The following is a 17915-nucleotide window of genomic DNA, read 5'->3' on the forward strand; positions in this document are numbered from 1 at the left end:
AATAACTACTACTACTTTCCTGTGACTGCAAATGAAAGATATTCTCTCACACAGAGTAATATTTTCGAGACAAAGCATCTTTGAAGAGGCCCGTATTTGTGTGGCTATTTATTCTGCAACAGAGAGGTGAAGTGAGTACCTGGAACTTATTCAGCTCTTTCTGGGAGTAGAATGAAAACTTAGAAGCTAAATTGGGTTTATTTCTAATTCCTACTGCCTAGCAAAATTCTTACTGCTCTCCTGTTTTTCTTCGTTTGCTAGAAAAATTCAAAACAAAGTATAAATGAACTGAGGCCTAAGGAGAAACTAGAAGAGTGGAATGTAGGAGATCCAAGCAGAAATACAGAAGATTAACACTCAATGGGGGGGACAGGGGGTAGGGGAGGGGGTTCCTGGGATTGGAATACTGAATGCCTATAACCAACCATTAACAACTTTGTAAGCTATGGTGTTCAAATAAAGTGGGGGTGGTGGGAAGAAGATTAACACTGGAAATTTAATTTTGTTGCATAGTATTTGCTCGAGCGGTGCAACATGGCCGACCCGAGTTCGATTCCTCCGCCCCTCTCGGAGAGCCCGGCAAGCTACCGAGAGTATTCGATATGCCAGACACAGTAACAACATAGTCTCCAATGGAGACGTTACTGGGCCCGCTCAAGCTCGAGCTCGAGCATAGTATTACATTTTAGAAAGAATAAATCCTGTCAGTTTTCCTTTAACTTACCAGCTGCCCCCATTCCAAACTGACATATTTATCAAACTGAGCAATACATTATGTTAAAAGGATTGATGCTCTGCAGATAGGGAATTCATGAAAAACCAAAACCATCCCAGAAATACTCTAATTAAGACTTTTACATGGGGGTGGGAGGGTGGGTTGTGGTGGAGGAGAGCAACAGTACAGCAGGGCGGGCGTCTGCCTTGCTTGCTGCTACCCAAGTTCGATCCCCAGCATCCCAGATGGTCCCCTGAGCACAGTCAGGAGTGATTCCTGTGTGCAGAGCCTGAGATTCGCCAGGTGTGCCCTCTCCACCCCCCCCAAAAAAAGTTTCAAATGGACACGAATAAAGAAGTTTTCAAATTTGTTTGAAAACTGAAAAATATCGAAGTTTCTATCTCAAGCCAGAGTGAGCGTTAACATATCACACTGCCCTATTTGTACTGAAGTCCAAATACGTAACAGTTCCAGGTTGGGGGGACAAAATGAGCGGGGTGCCTTACCCAGCATTCCGGACAAGTTTTAAGATTAGAAATTTACATTCCTGGGCACGAGTGATAGTACAGTGGGTAAGGCACTTGCCCTGCACTTGGTGGACGCTGGTTTAATCCCTGGTACCACGTATGTTCCCTGAGCACCAAGCCAGGTGCGCCCCCTGCCCCTGCCAAAAGCATAATTTTCTCAAAATGTTTATATCCCTGGCTACCATTCTCTTCAAATTTGGGCTACCCATGTAAACACACACCAAGGGGAATCATATCTCTGCTGTACGGTGTTATAAGCTTCTCTTTGCGCAGCAAAGACAACAGGACAGCGTCCCCGGGCCTAGTACAGGGGGTAAGGTGCTTGCTTTGCACGCTGCCAACCTAGGTCCAATCCCCAGCGCGCCATATGGTCCCCTGAGCACTGCCAGGAATGATCCCTGAGTGCAGAGCCATGTATAAGCCCTGAGCACAGGCAGGCGTAGCCCAAACAAACAGAAACAACAAACTCAGCGGTCCAATTCCTTTCTGTCAGTAAACATCCACCCGGGCTTCCCTTCCAGCATGTTTTACCCCAGGATAAAGTCACAGCCGGTATCAAAATGCAGGAGAGAAGCTATGAGGCACCGGCCAGCTGGCAAAGTCATTCACATTCCAAAGAAAGACGCTTTCTTGGCCAGAAGACACTTGTACCAAGCCACAGTAATTGAGAGTAAGTTGAATTTCCCTATAAAAAGTCAGGAAATGACAACTCCTCGCAGAGAACGGTGTTAGCATTTACCGCTAGACCCAGCAATCCCCCGTCTTGTAACACAGGCGTATTTAACACACTCCAGTGATTCAACGCACGCCCGACTAAAAGAAACCCAAAGTGATGGACTAGCATGAGCTGTTTAGTTCATATTTAAGACGTTTATTATAAAAAAAAAAAACTACGTTGCTGGCTGCTTAAGAATACAAAAGCATTGGGGCTGGAGCGATAGCACAGTGGGTAGGGCGTTTGCCTTGAACGCGGCCGACCCGGGTTCGATTCCCAGCATTCCAGATGGTCCCCCAAGCACCGCTAGGAGTAATTCCTGAGTGCAGAGCCAGGAGTAACCCCTGTGCATTGCCGGGTGTGACCCAAAAAGCCAAAAAAAAAAAAAAGTTGGGGGTGGCAAAAAACTATATATACATTACATATGCATGGACCTCAGATTTATTGACACACACTGAAAGAAGAAAAAGAACAACTGAGATACTGGTTCCCTGAGCTGACCTCCCGTGCCTCTCACACTTTCATAACTACTGGACAACTCCAGTCTTAGCTGTACTTCTTAAGACAGTGAGCACATGCAAACCACCCACAGGAGGTTCTCAAATACCATTCAGTTCAATGGAGACTTGGCCCAGAGCGATCCGACCTCAGGTAGGGTGCCGGTCTTGCCTGTAGCGGACCAGGGTTCAATCCCCAGCATTCCATACAGGCCTCCAAGCCCATCAGGAGTTGAGCCCTGAGCACAGAAGCAGGAGTGAGCCCTAAGCACCAGTGGGTAGGGCCCCCCAAAACAAAACAAAATAGTGTAACAGTTCAATGCAGACTCATTATAGCTGATGAGGAAGAGCATGGGCCAAAGGTGGGAAAAAGCACATTGGCTCAACATTCTGCTCAGCAAAATATTATCTGAGGATTATAGTTGTTTTCCTTATTACAGTTGTTTTCCTTAAAGTTGCAGTTTCCTATCAAACTATGGACATATTAAATGAGAATTTACTGTATTTCTTCTAAGGCTCAAAATAAGACAAGTGTTAGGGAGTTTTGGGGTAAACGTTTGTTTGTTTTGTGGTGCTTGGAATCAAACCCAGACCTCACATTCCCAAAGTTCTACTACTGAGCTATACGGCTGGGCCCAATGCCAAATACCAAAGTTGGAGGAAAATCTGGTTGTGTGGGAATTTTACCAGTATCCAACATCACGCCTCCCTAAAAAAAAGATTTTTGAGGGTAGATTTAGACACTTTTGCCATCCAGGCTGACTCTGAAACCAACTCCAAACTAAATCATACTGGTTTTACCTCTGCCTCCTAGGCTATCTAATTCCTAAGATCAATTTTTTTAAAGAAAAAAAGAAGTACAGTGGTACTTTTAAAGGAAACCTTGATCAAGTACCTACTACGTGCACGGCACAATGGCAGGAACTAAGCTGGCACTCTACTTTCTATGAGGAACCTGAGTTTAGTAAAAAATAAAACTGGTACGAAAGTAATGTAAGGAAAAGCAGGAGGAGGTGAAACACACCAAGAGAACAGAAACGAAGCACAACAGGGCACTGGGAAAGAAGACCAGGAAAAGCTGGGGAAGTCTTAGACACAGGAGAACAATACTCTTTAACTGGAGGGCCTGCTAAATTCACAATCCAAAATCAGAATCAATGGAAGTGATCGCTTCCAGAAATAGATTAGGGTCGCTGACACCATTCTCCACCTCTATGACAAAGTGAAAAACAAAGAAACCTGGAAGAAATCTTTAGAATAATCCTGAAAACAAACAGGAAAGTTAACAATAAGCAACGTGACTGGGGCTGGAGTGTTAGTACAGCAGGTAGGACGTTTGCCTTCCACGCAGCTGTCCTGAGTTTGATCCCCAGCATCCTATATATCCCCCAAGCACCGCCACCGGGAGTAATTCCTGAGTGCAGGGTCAAGAGTAACACCTGAGCATTGCCGGATGTGATTCTCCCCAGCACCCCGCTTCAAAAAAAAGTAATGTGACCAAGACACAAGACAAGGGGAAAATGCAAAATTAAACAATTTTAATTTTGTTAAAATTGTTAACAAATTGTTAAAAAGGGACAAAGCCACGTGGGTTCCGGGGCCGAGATCTCCAAGTCTACTCGGATTGGAGTCGAGCATCCTCCACCCAGATCCTCCAAATTCCAGTAGGCGGGGGTCACACCCACCAACTGGCCCCCTGGCGCCGTGTAATCCCATCAGCGGCCAAGACTCGGAGACTATAAAAACCAGCTCCTGGAACCGCACGGCTGCAAATGCGGCCGTGCGACATCTTATTATGACATCTCATTCCTACTTTGACAAACTGGCAGGCTACCGAATGTAGCCTGCCCACACGGCAGAGTCTGGCAAACTCCCCGTGGCGTACCCAATATGCCAAATACCAGTAACAATGATGGGTCACATTCTCCTAAAGAGCCTTGAATATAACCTCAGGGCCAGGATGAAGGAGACGTTACTGGGGCCTGCTCGAGGCAATCGACGAATAACAGGATGATTTGTGATTTGTGATTTTGTGAAACCCATATGATACAGTAATTCCACTTCTTGGCCACTACATCAAGGGCCCAAAGACTTTCTTCAGAAAGAAGACATTTGCACTGTGTTCACTGCAGCACTATTTGTAACAGCCAAAACCCAGAAACCACCCAACTGTCCAAGAATGTATGACAGGATAAAGAAACTCTGGCGTATATGTACACAATGGAATCAACTATAAGAAAAGACAAAATCATGCAATTTGCTGCTATGGAGGATGGATGTGAAGAGCATCATGCTGAGTGAAATTAGAAGGGACGGGACAGGCACAGAATGAGCTCTCCTGTCTGTGAGATGAAAAGAAACACAGCGGGGCCGGAGGCATTACAGTGGGTAGGGCATTTGCCTTGCATGTGGCCGACCTGGGCTCAATCCCTGGCATTCCATATGGTCCCCCCAGCACTGCTGGGCACCAAAAAAAAAAAAAAAAAAAGAAACACAAGAAGGAATAACAAATAGCCAAAGAGAAAGGAGCCTGGACAGCTGGTCTATGGAATTGAGCCGACCATGTTAATGGGACAGGGGGTTGTGTGTGGGGCGGTCACTCTGGTGCAAGGTGTCGTGCTGTAACATTATGGATAAAACCCTATCATTAACAGTGTTGTGAGTCACAGTGCCTATGATAACTTTCTTTTTAGAAAAAGCAAAACACAAAACCAATATGCCAACAGTTTTTCGTCCTGATGGTTTCTTTGGCCCGAAACCCTATTTTGGTGGCCTAAGACAAAAGTTAAAGCCAGAGCATGAAGCAGAGTGTGGAATCTGATAACCATCTCTTTCTTCTAGTAACCCCAAAGAACTACACCCTGAAGATCAAGATGAACTGGGACTGGGGAGAGAACACAAAATAGCGGGCAAAGGAGAGAGACAGCTCTCCCCAGCAAAAAAGAGACATAGAATTCAGATAGTGGAATTAACACACTGTCCTGCACTGTAGCACTGTCCTCCCGTTGTTCATTGATTTGCTCAAGCGGGTACCAGTAACGTCTCCACCGTGAGACTTGTTACTGTTTGGCACAATATGCCACAGGTAGCTTGCCAGACTCTGCTGTGCGGGAGGGATACTCTCGGTAGCTTTACAGGCTCTCTGAGAGGAAATTAACACACATAGATTATAAAACATATTTATGCTCACAGCTTAAAGAAATTAAAACCAACAATCAACAGCTGAGAATAAGAAAGGCATAGCATGTGTCTAAAAGATCTGAAACAGTTTCAGGAACTATCAACAGATGAACTTCCGATTTCAAGGGATATATTTTATAATAGATGACAAATGACTCGAAAGTTAATATGAAATAAACGTTATATGCCTGCAGGTTGGAGGGAAGCTAGGGATATTTGTGGAGGGAAGGGGACATTGGTGGTGGTATTGGTGTTGGAACACTGTATGCCTGAAACAACTCTATTATGAACAACTTTGTAAATCACAGCATCACAATAAACATTCCTAAAAAAAAAAAAAAGACTTGAGAATTAATGATGAAATTATCCAGAATGGAACAGGGAAAAATAAGAGGAAGAGGCATAGAGTAAAAGCTCTCCATTCAATCTCTAAAGAAGGAACACAGACAACAGGACAAGAGTAATATATGAACATTAAATGGCTAAGAATTTTTCAGAACTGAAGACACCAATCAACAAATTCTAAGAGTAAAATACCCAACAACAAAGGGAGATGGGTAAAGTGAAAGATAGTGAAACACAGAATGCCAAAGATTAGAGCAATCGTTAGAACATATCTTTAGAGGAAAGAGTGAAATGAATCATATACAATGAAGACAAGCATGTATAATTTGTGATTAACAGTGAACACCCTGAAACCACTGAAGTTTGGGTGCCTCAAGGTGTAATTATCCCAGGACTGAGTCTAGGGTAGAACCAAGTGTACTACCAGATAAATGATTTTCAAGCCCCGTGATGGGAATCAAAGACCATGAATCTTAGAAAGCAAGAAGGCTGCTAGCCACGGGGAAAAGGCTTTGGCGCAATCTCTCCTTTCTTAGAATCGTCAAGAACTCCCTCCACGGGCTTGAGAGACGGTACAGCAGGTTGGGGACCTGCAGAGCACGGCCCGCCAGGAGTGATCCCTGAGCATCGCTGGGTGTGGCCAAAAATACCATCCCCCCCCTCCAAAAAAAAAAAAAACCCAAACCAGATTTCCCTCCAATTTAAGACTCCAAGATCAGCTGAGTCAGGAATCAGGCCAGTCACGGGCTTTCATACCTTCCCACATGGTTAACAGCTGATCCAATCTGTAAGAATAAATAAATCAATAAAAATTTAAAAACCTGTGTTTCTCTCTGCTCAGTTCCTTGCATCATAAAGGAGCCCCACGGACGTCGGGGTGCGGGTTTGCAGGGGGGCGAGGCAAACAGCAGAGGCCTCAACAAGTCGCACCTTGGAGCCAGCACCCGGGGCTGGGCACTCCCACCGCCCGCTGCGCGCGGGGCCGCGCAGGGCCCACCCGTGACCCGGCGTCAATCAAGACAGTTTGCATTTTTCCGGGTGGGATCCGAAAACCAGCACTTTTAAAGAGACTGCACAAGATCCTGCTTCCCAGTCAAAGACCCCCCCCACCCCCCAGCTGAAGAGCAGGTACCCGCCCCCCTCTCCCTCCCTGCTCCCTTCCTCCCCAATCTAGCAGACGACGGCGACCCCCTCTCCGGGCACTTTTCTTGCAAACGCGCTCGCGGGCCGGTTTCCAATTAGGAAAAGCATGCACTTGGCCCCGCGGTTTGTCCCGGGCCCAGAACTACGTGTTTCCCGTCCTCCACGGACACGCGGTGAGTGGAAACATTTCCGACGAGGCATCCCCCCGACGTCCCGAGTTAGCCTCGAGCTTCGGGGGGGCGGACACAGGGGAGCTCGCTCCTCACCGGGCGGGGGGCCAGAGTGAAGCCCAACTGGTAAGACGGTGGGTGGGGGGAGGTATCAAGCGGCCAGGGCTGGGTGAGACCGCTGCAAAGGGTCGGCCCCACCCCCCCGGCCCACTGCAGCGCGCCCCCAGCTGAGACCCGGGCCCCGGGGGGTCTCGGGGCACCGGGCGAGCGCGCAAAGCCCGGGGAGCAAGTCCGGCCCCAACGCCCATCTCGGCCACGCAGAAGGCGGAGCCCCAACCCAGGGCCCGGGCCGCACTCACCCACCAGCGTAGCGGAAGGCAAGACCCCCTCACCTCGGCGGCGCCCACCCCAAACCGCCACGGCCGAGGCCGCCCGCTCTGTAGCCGGAGGAGCAGCAGCCAGCAGGGCAGAAGCCAGCGAGCACGGGAGGCTTCGCTTTTGTATTGCTTTTGACCCTTCCCGGCTTCCTCTTCCTCAGCGCCACGGCCAAGCCCCGCCCCGCTTCCGGCGGAGCAGCCCAATCCGCGCCTCTCGGCCACCCCCGGGAGAACGACGGCAATCCGGGCCTCCCCCAGCGAGCCGGGGAAGCTTGATTGGGCCATTCACAACCTCCGGGAAGGGGATTGGCCGGCTCGCGTCCGGGGGGCGGGCCCGGCCGGCTCGTCACGTGGCACGCTTCCGGCGACCTGATTGGCTGCCGGGGAGAGGGATTGCCACCGAGGAAGGGGCGTTTCCTAGGGGACTGAGGGAGGGCCGGGGCGGTGCGACGCGGGGGTGGGCCCCACCGCGTAATGGCAGCGCGGTGGCCTCGCGTCCATCTTTACCGCTCTCCCGGACCTGTCACAAAGGAGTCGCGTTGCCGCCGCCGCCGCCCCTTCCCGAAGGTGCGTCCGGGCGCGGAGGGGGGTCAGGACGCGCCGCCCCGGGCAGCGCTCGGGGCCCGCCGTGGGGGCCGTCGGGGGGCTGGGCACGTCCGCGGGGCAGCGGGGCAGCGCGCCGGGGCTGCGGCGGGGACCGCGGACGGGAAGGGGCCGGCGCGGAGACGGCGGGGGGCCAGAGCCCGGGATTCCTGCCCCCAGGCCCGCTCTGCGGGCGCCCGGAGCGGGGCCTCGGGGAGGGTGCCCTCCCCCTCTCTTAGGGGGGGTCTTGGCCCCGGGGAGGTCCTTGGGGAGTCCCCCTGGCGAGATTGCCGCGGCCCCAGGGGTCCAGGTGCGAGGCCCCCGGAGGGAGGGCGACGGGAGGGTGGAGTTGGGGGTTTCGGGGTGCCCGCACATTGGGTGGGAGGTCGCCTCCCTCCTCCCCCGGAGGCAGAGAAACGGCTGGAGGTGCAGACGGGTTGCTCTGGGGGCGGGGGCATCCGCTGGGCGGGCCTGGGGAGGAGACCCCCGCCCGATCCCAGCCGCGGGGAAGCCTGGGTGGGTGGGGGGAAATGGGGGAAGGCCGGGGTTTCCCTCTCGGGAACCCCAGCCTGTTTCTGACACCTTGTGCGCCGGCGTTGGGGTGGGGGTGTGGGTGCGCGGGTTAAACCCGACCCAGCCCCCTCCTCAGCTGGGCCAACACGCCCAGCGTGTTGCTTTCAAAATGATGATGATATGATGGTGATGGTGATGGTGATGGTGATGATGATGATTTGGCGGGGGTCCCCACCTTCTGCCTCAGTTTCCCTGTCCCGGGGGGACGGCCGCCCGAGGACCGGCGGGTGCCGGCGCCTGGGTGTCGCTGTCGGGAACTGGGTGTCGTGGGGGGTGGAGGGGGACTTTGAACTGGGCCGGGTTGCGGTTGGCACACTCTGGCCCCGCGGGGTCCTCCCCGGCAGCCGCGCGCGCAGGCCCCGCTCCGCGGCTCGGCAGGTCGGCGTGGGCGCGCGCGCTCGGCGGGGGTGGGGGTGGGGGGCGCCGGGGTCTCGGGCTGCGGGCCCCGGGGTGGCTTGGCCAGCCCCCCGCCGCGCCACGGCGCCGATGCCCGGGCTGAGGTTCCAGCTCTCCCCGCCCCGCCGCCGACGGGTTACGGAAGCCAAGTGGCAGCGGCCGGCTGCGAACTGCGGAGCCGCGCGCGCGGGTGCGTGCGTGTGTTGTGCGCGCGCTCGCGCGCGGGTGTGTGTATATATGTGCGTGTGTGTGAGCGGGTGTGCGACTGCAAGGGAACGGCGTCCGCGGCTTTGTTAATCACCTATGGAGTGCTGGGAGCCATATTGTACCCGGAGCCCTCCGGGTTCCGGGTCCCTGCAGCCCCCCCAGCCCACCGCGGCATCCCCCGCGTGCGCGCGGAGGTGCGGGGCTTTGCAGGTGTCGCTTCCGGAATCTTCACGGGCCCGCGCTTCTGCTGGGGCCCTGGGAGGTAGCGCTCTCCGAGTCTCCTCCTCCTGCCTAAGGATTCTCCCCGACGGCTGCAGTTCTCTCCTCCAGGTGGTTTTGTGTCTGCGCTGTAAACCACCCCCTCACCCCCTTCCCGAGGTGCGCCAGGCTTGGGGTGCCCGCAGCAGAGCGTGCATTCCCCGGGCTGTGATTCCATCAGTGATAACTTGGTTTTATTTTCTTTTTCTTTTACCCTTTTTCCTCCCTTCCCCCAATATGATGCCTTCCCGGAGGCACATGAGCTCTTGCTTTGAAATTTCCCTTCCACCGTGAATGGTTCTTTTTCATCTGAAATAGGGTTTGCATTTCCTGCGATGACATCTTGGTAGCTTCCTCTTTGGAGGCTGTAAGGTATTCCCATCCGCCCGTGTGTGCTGTTTTTCTTCTCTTCGGTTAGTGGCATTTGTTAGAGCTCATTATTCCCCCCCCACCCACCCATTTTGGGTAATTTGTGATTTTTGAAGTGGCTCTTTTGTTTGTTGTTTTTAGTAAAAAAAATAAAAAACAAACAACATTTCCTGTCTTCTCTCATCTTTTATTCCTTTTGAGTCTTTTCAAAAAAAAAAAATCACTGGTGATTTTATCAGCCTTTCTTTTTCCCAGGATCCATTTGTCCCGACCAACTTCTAATATCTTTGTGTCCTGCTTTTTGCCTTTTCACACAATCTTCATGATTTTTGTACTCCATGATTATTTTTAAGTTATTATACAAAGTGTGGAGCGATAGCACAGCGGGTAGGGCGTCTGCCTTGCACGCGGCCAACATGGCCGACCCGAGTTCGATTCCTCTGCCCCTCTCGGAGAGCCCGGCAAGCTACCGAGAGTATTCGATATGCCAGACACAGTAACAACCAAGTCTCCAATGGAGACGTTACTGGGCCCGCTCGAGCAAATCGACGATCAACGGGAGGGCCTTTACCTTTACCTTATACAAAGTGTATTTTTTTCTGCCTTGTCAGCAAAATTGCTCTTCTCTTAGTAAATTGGCCAGGATTCAAGGGGAAATAAAACTGAATATTTTGCGTAACAATGTTCTGTGGTGTGTAAAGGAAAGTAACCCTTGTGAGAGAAGTGACAACAAAGCTTTGCATGTTCCTAAAGTGCATTCACAATATTCTAAGCTTATGAGTTTCATTCAGTCTATTAAGTATTATCTGTGCTTTCCCTGATACTGAGGTAATTTGTTATAATGAAGTGAATAGTCACTTTTAAAAATACTGTTCTTTTAATACTCTAACATATAATTTGATAAGTTATTCGGAATTCTGGAGGGCAGTAATCAAGGCTTATTATTTTAAATGAGAATTTTCTGTCTTGTGGAGGGATCCTTGTAGAGTAGGATGTGATGGTTCAGAGTATTGCAGAACTCCATGAACGGTCTCGGTACCACAGATGGGACCCTTGGGGAGCCAGTCGTCTAATTGAAGGGAGCTGTTGGGCAATAGGAAAAGATCAGTTTGACTTCTTTTTTATTGAATATTTTCAAGGCATTGCCATTGAATTTGAATGATTTTTCCTGGTATTCAAGCTAGAAAAGTTGAAAAGCAGAATAGACAGGAAGGAGTGAAAATAGCCAGAAGAGCCAAAACTTGAACCACAAACTTTAGGTGGAGAACTGTACAGCTTTTCTGAGTGCAAAAGAATCGATTTTTTTCCCTCTAATTTGTCTGTTTACTGTCTTTGGAAATTGTTTTCTTGCCAACAATTGCCAACAATTTATAATTGTTTAAAAAGCTTTTTTTGCTTTTTGGGTAACACCCAGCGATGCTCAGGTTATTCCTGGCTCTGCACTCAGGAATTACGCCTGGCGGTGCTTGGGGGACCATATGGGATGCCGGGGATCGAACCCAGGTCGGCTGCGTGAAAGGCAAACAAACTCCCTACCCGCCGTGCTATCGCTCCGGCCCTAAAAAGCGTATATTTGTTACATTCCGTGTTCATTCCAAAGGATGGTGCTTATTTAAAGCATTTTTAACTATAGATAACTATAACTTATACACAAAGATAAATGAAGTAAAGTCATCTTATAAATAATGTTGAACACATAAGAGAATATTCCCCTTTCTTCCTTTCTTGGGTTTTGAACACGGAGACTGTATTTGAGAGAGCAAAGAATTGATGCAATTAAGCTTGTTAAGGAATGAACCCTGCATGTAGTTTTCTTATTGCTTGAATTATAATTTGCAAGCATCATTTTAGGAGTCTATACGCATCACATAGGTTTGTAATGCTACCTTACACTGCAAGTTTATTATTACCTTATGTTCTAATGCTTAGTGTTCGTCTCATACCTCCTGAAGCATTGCTTTCCCTCCTGTGCTCCCTTGATGCTCGAGTCTCGCCCGAAACCTCCTGTCCGGCTTCTCCTTGTGGGAAGGGCAGCTCTTTTTTTTCCAGTGTGACTGCATCGTAATTGTTCATAGTACATATGCCTGAGGGCTAGTTATTAATAACCTACCAAGTGATTGTTTTGTTTTGGGACCACACCCTGCTGTACTTAGGGTTTACTACTGGCTCTGCACTCAGGAATCACTTGTGAGGGTCTTGGGGACCTTAAGGGGTGCCAGGGATCAAACCCAAGTCAGCAGAGCAAAGCAAGTGCTTTACCCTCGGTTCTTTTTCTCTCTGATCCCTTTTTTTTCAAGTGAATTATTATTACTTTTTTAAAACTTTTTCCTGGTTTTAATTTTTATTATTTATTCACTTTTTCTTTTTTTTTTCTTTGCTTTTTGGGTCACACCCAGCAATGCTCAGAAGTTACTCCTGGCTCTGCACTCAGCAGTTACTCCTGGTGGTGCTTGAGGGACCATATGGGATTCCAGGGATTGAACCCGGCTGTGTGCCTGTGTACGAGACAAATGCCCTGCCCACTGTACTATTGCTCCAGCCAAAAACTAGCATAATATTAGTTTATTTTCTCAACCATTTTCCTCCCAGAAAGATTGTCCTGGGAGACTTGGTGTTTCTATAGTCCCGCATATGTCCTAGGCCATATGGGCATTCCTGCAGGATTCAGGCATATTGCTATGATGAGCCATCCGTTAAACTTTTGCTATGTGGTTGGGGATATTTTTACCAATAATTTTTTGACCTACAATTTATACCAGTGTGCTGGGGGTAAAATTTTTTAAAAAGCCAGCAAAACCCAAAAAACCATGGGCATACTGAAATGCAAATGTAAATTCTTAATTCTTCTTTTATTTTACTGTGTGTGTGGCGCCCTTCACCCCCAGTTCATATTACAGACTAGGAGGGGCCTGTGCCTAGGTGAATGTGGGGTGTTTACTATGTGCCTCTTTCTTTATAGTCCATGTAAAGAACACAGCCTGTGGTTAAGCACCAGGAGACCTCAATTGGCTGCTTGGGGGTCACACCCAGAAAGTGCTTAGGACGTCTCTTGACTCTGTACAGGCTCAGGGATCACTCCTGGTCATACTCTCCAGACCATATGTGGTGCTGGGGAAGGAACTCCAGTTGGCTTGGTGCAAAGGAAGTGCCCTCCCAATTGTGCCTTTCTTTTAATGCTACAATGCATCATAATCACCTACCAACTTGCTTGTGGAGAGATTCTTGAATGTTACTAAGTTCTTTTCCTCTGGAAAACTGGAATGAGATACTTCCACTTGGACCAGATGTTTCATCCCTGAGTTCCTGTGGCATTAACTGTTATGGGAGAGAACTCTGTGTTGTCTATGTTGTCTGTTTTCCAAGAGCACAATGGACTTGATTTCAGTTTTGGGTAGTGCCTAACATAGGAGCATTGGATTCAAATTTACTAATGATATTGCCTCTGTTTTTCAAACTGGTAAATATTTTGAGCAGGTTCTTATTGTTGGAGATTTTTAGAATAGATTTACTTCAAATGTTTAATGAATATTGTAGATTCTAATGGCTCTCCAGTTGAGTTTACAGTTGGGTGTTTTCAGAGACCTATTTTAAATATATTTCATTAAGAAAATTGTTGCTGTTCATGCTGTTTATTTGTTTGCTCTTACTATTAGCAAAGAGTTTTCTAGAATAGAAATACCTTTTCCTTCAGACTAATGAATTTTGTATTTGAATAGCACCGCTGTATGATTTCCTGTTGTTTGGTGTCCTGTGGGGAAAATTCCCAGATAGTCTGAAGTTTTACATTTGTTTTTCTCTTCTGTGCTGCAACCGTCATTAGCACTTACCTCAGTTTTTCCTTAGCATTTCCTTTTAGGGCTCAAGGCATATTTTTCAATCTTTGAGGCCAGGCAAGGATTATTTTCTCTCTCTCTCTCCCTCTCCCCCCATCCCCTTCCTTTCCCTCTCTCTTCCTCTCGCCCTCCTCCTTTCCCTCCCTCACCTTCTCTTCTTCCTCATCTGCTTTCCCTCTCCGCCTCTCCCCTTCTCCCTTTCTCCTCTCAACTCATGCTCTCTCTGTTTTCTTAACTATCCCAGGTCTCAATTCTATTTTTAATCATACATTTTCTGAATTTTTAAAGGATTAATCTTTGTGCTGTTTCAGATCCAAACCATAGTCTGTAATGACCAGAGTCATCGACTCCCACAAGTCTCTCACGACCGCAGACAACACTGCTACAGAGATTTAAAAAAAAAAAAAAAAAGAATTCTTCACATTTGGGAAAATCATTTTCCCAGATATTCCTTCCCTAACAATTCACAAAGAAACATTTTCTGCTTTCTCTTCAGACGTCAACTTTCTTGATCTCACCTCAGAGATCAAGAAGTGGGCTGGAGCGATAGCACAGTGGGTAGGACATTTGCCTTGCACGCGGCTGACTCAGGTTCCATCCCCAGCGTCCCACATGGTCCCCCAAGCACCACCAGGGGTAACCCCTGACTGAGCATTTCCAGTGTGACCCTAAAAGAAAAAAAATGTGTAAGAGTAGTGTTCCCAGGTGATCTAAAGGTGACCATTAAGTACCTATGAGTTAGCCTTCACATGGTTACTTCTGGCTAGACAGTTGGGGCAGTGGGTCACCTATGAGAATACTCGCCCAGAGCTGCCTTTCAGACATAAATAATAAATAAAAACAAATCTTGTAAAATTTTTTTAGGTAATTTGTCTCAGCTGGCCAATGTACTCTTGGTATATAATGTACTTTACTTCTGTGTTTGTTGCAATAGTAAATAATCTTGTTGACAAAGCTTTTTCCATTTAAATGTAATCATGAGTAAGAAAATTACGGTTTGGGAGACAGAGATAGTACAAGGGTTAAGGTGATTGCCTTGCATATGATACATTCCCCAAGCATTAGATATGATGCGGTGATCCAAGGATCACCAGGAGTAACTCCTGAGCATAGAACCCGAAGTAAGCACTGAGCACTGCTGGGTAAGCCCCACTCCCCCTCAGAAAAGGGGAAGAATTAGGATTTTTGTCAGTGTCTTGTCTGTTAATTTATAAGCAAATGTATTTCTGCTTATTTTTTCTGTCTTGATAGGGTTTGTATTACTTTGATATATGCATTTTATAAAATTCAGTACATGTGCTTAAGATGTGTATGTTATGTGTTGGGGACACGACTCAAGCGGTAAAGCACATGACTAGCCTGTTAGAGGCTCTGGGTTTGTTCCTAGAATAGTACTCTACCCCCGCATATTACCATTACCCCACCCTAATACCACTATCTTCACCCTAGTACCCAAACCCCATTTTAGTACCACTACCCCCACCCTAGTACCAATACTTTCACCCTAGTACCGCTATCTCACCCTAATACCACAACCCCCACTCTAGTACCACTGTCCTCACCCTAGTACCACAACCCCCATTCTAGTACCACTACCACGACCCCCACCTTAGTACCAGTATTCCTACCCAAGTACCACTACCCCAGCACAGTACCATTATCCAACCCTAGTACTGCAGGTGTATCATCCCTGATGACTCCCTAGTCTCCAGTACCATCAGCTCCAGGACCAGGCCCATAGCAGTGCTAAGAGGAGCATTGTAAGTGACCGCTGTGTTTTAAATTTGTTTGATATAGTTAATTTTGTGGTGCCAGGGATCAAACCCAGGACTCCTGTATCAAGGCAAGTGCTGTACTGCTGAGCCACATCCCAGGTGAGGGGCTTCTGTTAAAAACCTATGTGCTTTATTATTTGTAAATCTAACCTCTAAAATATTTTGGGGGCTGGAGCGATAGTACAGCAGGTAGGGCGGTTGCCTTGCACCCGACCCACCCGGGTGGTCCATATTCCCAGCATCCCATATGGTCCCCCGAGCACCGCCAGAAGTAATTCCTGAGTGCAGAGTCAGGAGTAAGCCCTGAGCATTGCAGGGTATGATCCAAAAAGCGAAAAAAAAAAGTAGAATAAAATATTTTGAAGTCTAATTATAGATGTACTGATTACTGCATAAAGAATTTGGGGCCAGAGAAGTAGTACGGTGGGTAGGGCTCTTGCCTTGCACACTGCTGACCCAGGTTCAATCCCTCACACCCCATATGGTCTCCTGAGCCTCACCAGGAGTGAGCACAGAGCTAGGAGTAAGCCCTGAGCACCACTGGGTGTGGCCCAAAACTGAAACAAAAACCAAAAGCATAAAGAATTAGATGGCTTGGTGATAGAAATGGATAGTGATAGAGTAGAGTAAATGGATAGTGATAGAGTTAATGGTTGACCCAAAGGGCATGCGAATAATGGGGATATATATAGGTATCAAATTGGAATATATTAGATTTGGGGGATGGTAGGGTTAGGGCCACACCCGGTAGTGCTTTGTTCTCCCTGTTCTTTTATTCAGGGGTCACTTCACATGGTACCAGGGATCAAACCTGGGCTCCCACATGCAAAGCGTGTATTCAACCTTTTGAGTGATCCCTCTGACCTAAAATATTTTCCTTTTCTCCATGTTTGGGTCATAACTGACAGCGCCTGGGAGCTACTCCAAGCTTATGCTCAGTGACTGCTCCCAGGAGTGCTCAGAAGACCTTTCAGTACTGGGAATCAAAGTCAGAGCTCCCACATGCTACACCTGTATTCTAGTCTCTGAACTAGCTCCCAGTCCCAGAAATAAATTTCGCATAGTAAACTGGGGAAGAACTCTATAAATTGTATAAGAAACTACCACTTGTCATATACTCACTGAGGAAGGAATTCAAAATAAGTTTTAATGAGAAAAATTATGATTTCTTTGTGTGTGTGTGTGTTTCATGTTGGATAATTTAGCTTTGAGAGAGGATAGGAAGAAATGCTTCGCTGGAGCGATAGCACAGCGGTAGGGCGTTTGCCTTGCACGCAGCCAACATGGCCAACCCGAGTTCGATTCCTCCGCCCCTCTCAGAGAGCCTGACAAGCTACCGAGAGTATCTCGCCCGCACGGCAGAGCCTGGCAAGCTCCCCGTGACGTATTCGATATGCCAAACACAGTAACAACAAAGTCTCCAATGGAGACGTTACTGGGCCCACTCGAGCAAATTGATGAACAACGGGAGGGCCTTTACCTTACCTTTACCTATAGTACAAATTCTAAATGATGACAATGACAGCAGTAGTAATTTCATGCCTGAGTTTAGTTTGCTTTTTCTTTCTGTGGTCATTCATTTAACCAACTTCTTTCTGTCCCTGAGCTGTATCATGACTGAACAGAAGCAGATATTTGAATCATTGATTCTTAGGCCATTCGTTTATTAGAGAGAGTTACACCAGTTGGCAGGTGTCTCTTGTGGTAAGTTGTTAACAGCAGGGAGTTCTGTGTTTTGAGTATCAAAGTGTTAGCACGAAACTTACTGAGAGCCCAAACTTGCCCTTTCATAGAACAACTCTTGTTGTTGTTGTTGTATCACCTACCCACTGTATCATTGCTCAGGCCCCTATAGAACAACTTTTAAGACTATTCAAAAGTCTTGTCTGGGACTGAGAGATAATGCAGAGTTAGGGAATTTACCTCGTATCCCTCCTGCTGAGTTGGGTTCAGATCCCTGATACCACATATGATCTCCTGGCACAGAGCCTGGAGTAGCTCCCAAGTACTGCTGGGTGTGGCCTCTGTGACCCCGCACCTCCATTGCAAAACTACAATAAATCACAGGTTCAAAAGAAATTAGAAGTGTAAATATTTCTAAGAAGGGAAGAATCAAAATAATGCCAGACTGGAGAGAAATCATGAAGGAAATTTGATGATAATCATTGTCTTCCAAGGGAAATAGTATCGACAGTATACTGAATTAGAAAGCATTACTGGGTTGCTGAGGTAGTACAGTGTGGGCAGGGCACT

At 47.9% G+C, this 17915-nt stretch overlaps 2 protein-coding genes and 1 non-coding gene across 4 annotated transcripts in view; 1 reads left to right on the forward strand and 2 right to left on the reverse strand.

The window, feature by feature from the left end:
* The window catches only part of PSME3IP1 (proteasome activator subunit 3 interacting protein 1), a 36389-nt gene extending 28562 nt beyond the window's left edge, over positions 1-7827 (reverse strand). The window contains exon 1 of one of the 2 annotated variants that reach the window (XM_056137204.1): positions 7652-7827. The gene's annotated coding sequence lies outside the window, so the exon portion shown is untranslated. The remainder of the gene's footprint in view (positions 1-7651) is intronic. The other variant, XM_056137203.1, reaches the window with a different exon arrangement.
* A 278-nt stretch (positions 7828-8105) lies between these two features.
* The window catches only part of RSPRY1 (ring finger and SPRY domain containing 1), a 54535-nt gene continuing 44725 nt past the window's right edge, over positions 8106-17915 (forward strand). Inside the window, exon 1 of the mRNA XM_056137201.1 lies at positions 8106-8236. The gene's annotated coding sequence lies outside the window, so the exon portion shown is untranslated. The remainder of the gene's footprint in view (positions 8237-17915) is intronic.
* LOC130044588 (small nucleolar RNA SNORA51) lies at positions 12927-13055 on the reverse strand. Its single transcript, XR_008795440.1, has one exon. It is a non-coding gene; the product is annotated as a small nucleolar RNA SNORA51 (small nucleolar RNA).

This window comes from Sorex fumeus, unplaced genomic scaffold, assembly GCF_029834395.1.
Source record: "Sorex fumeus unplaced genomic scaffold, SorFum_2.1 ptg000122l, whole genome shotgun sequence".
In the NCBI taxonomy this organism is placed as follows: Eukaryota; Metazoa; Chordata; class Mammalia; order Eulipotyphla; family Soricidae; genus Sorex; species Sorex fumeus.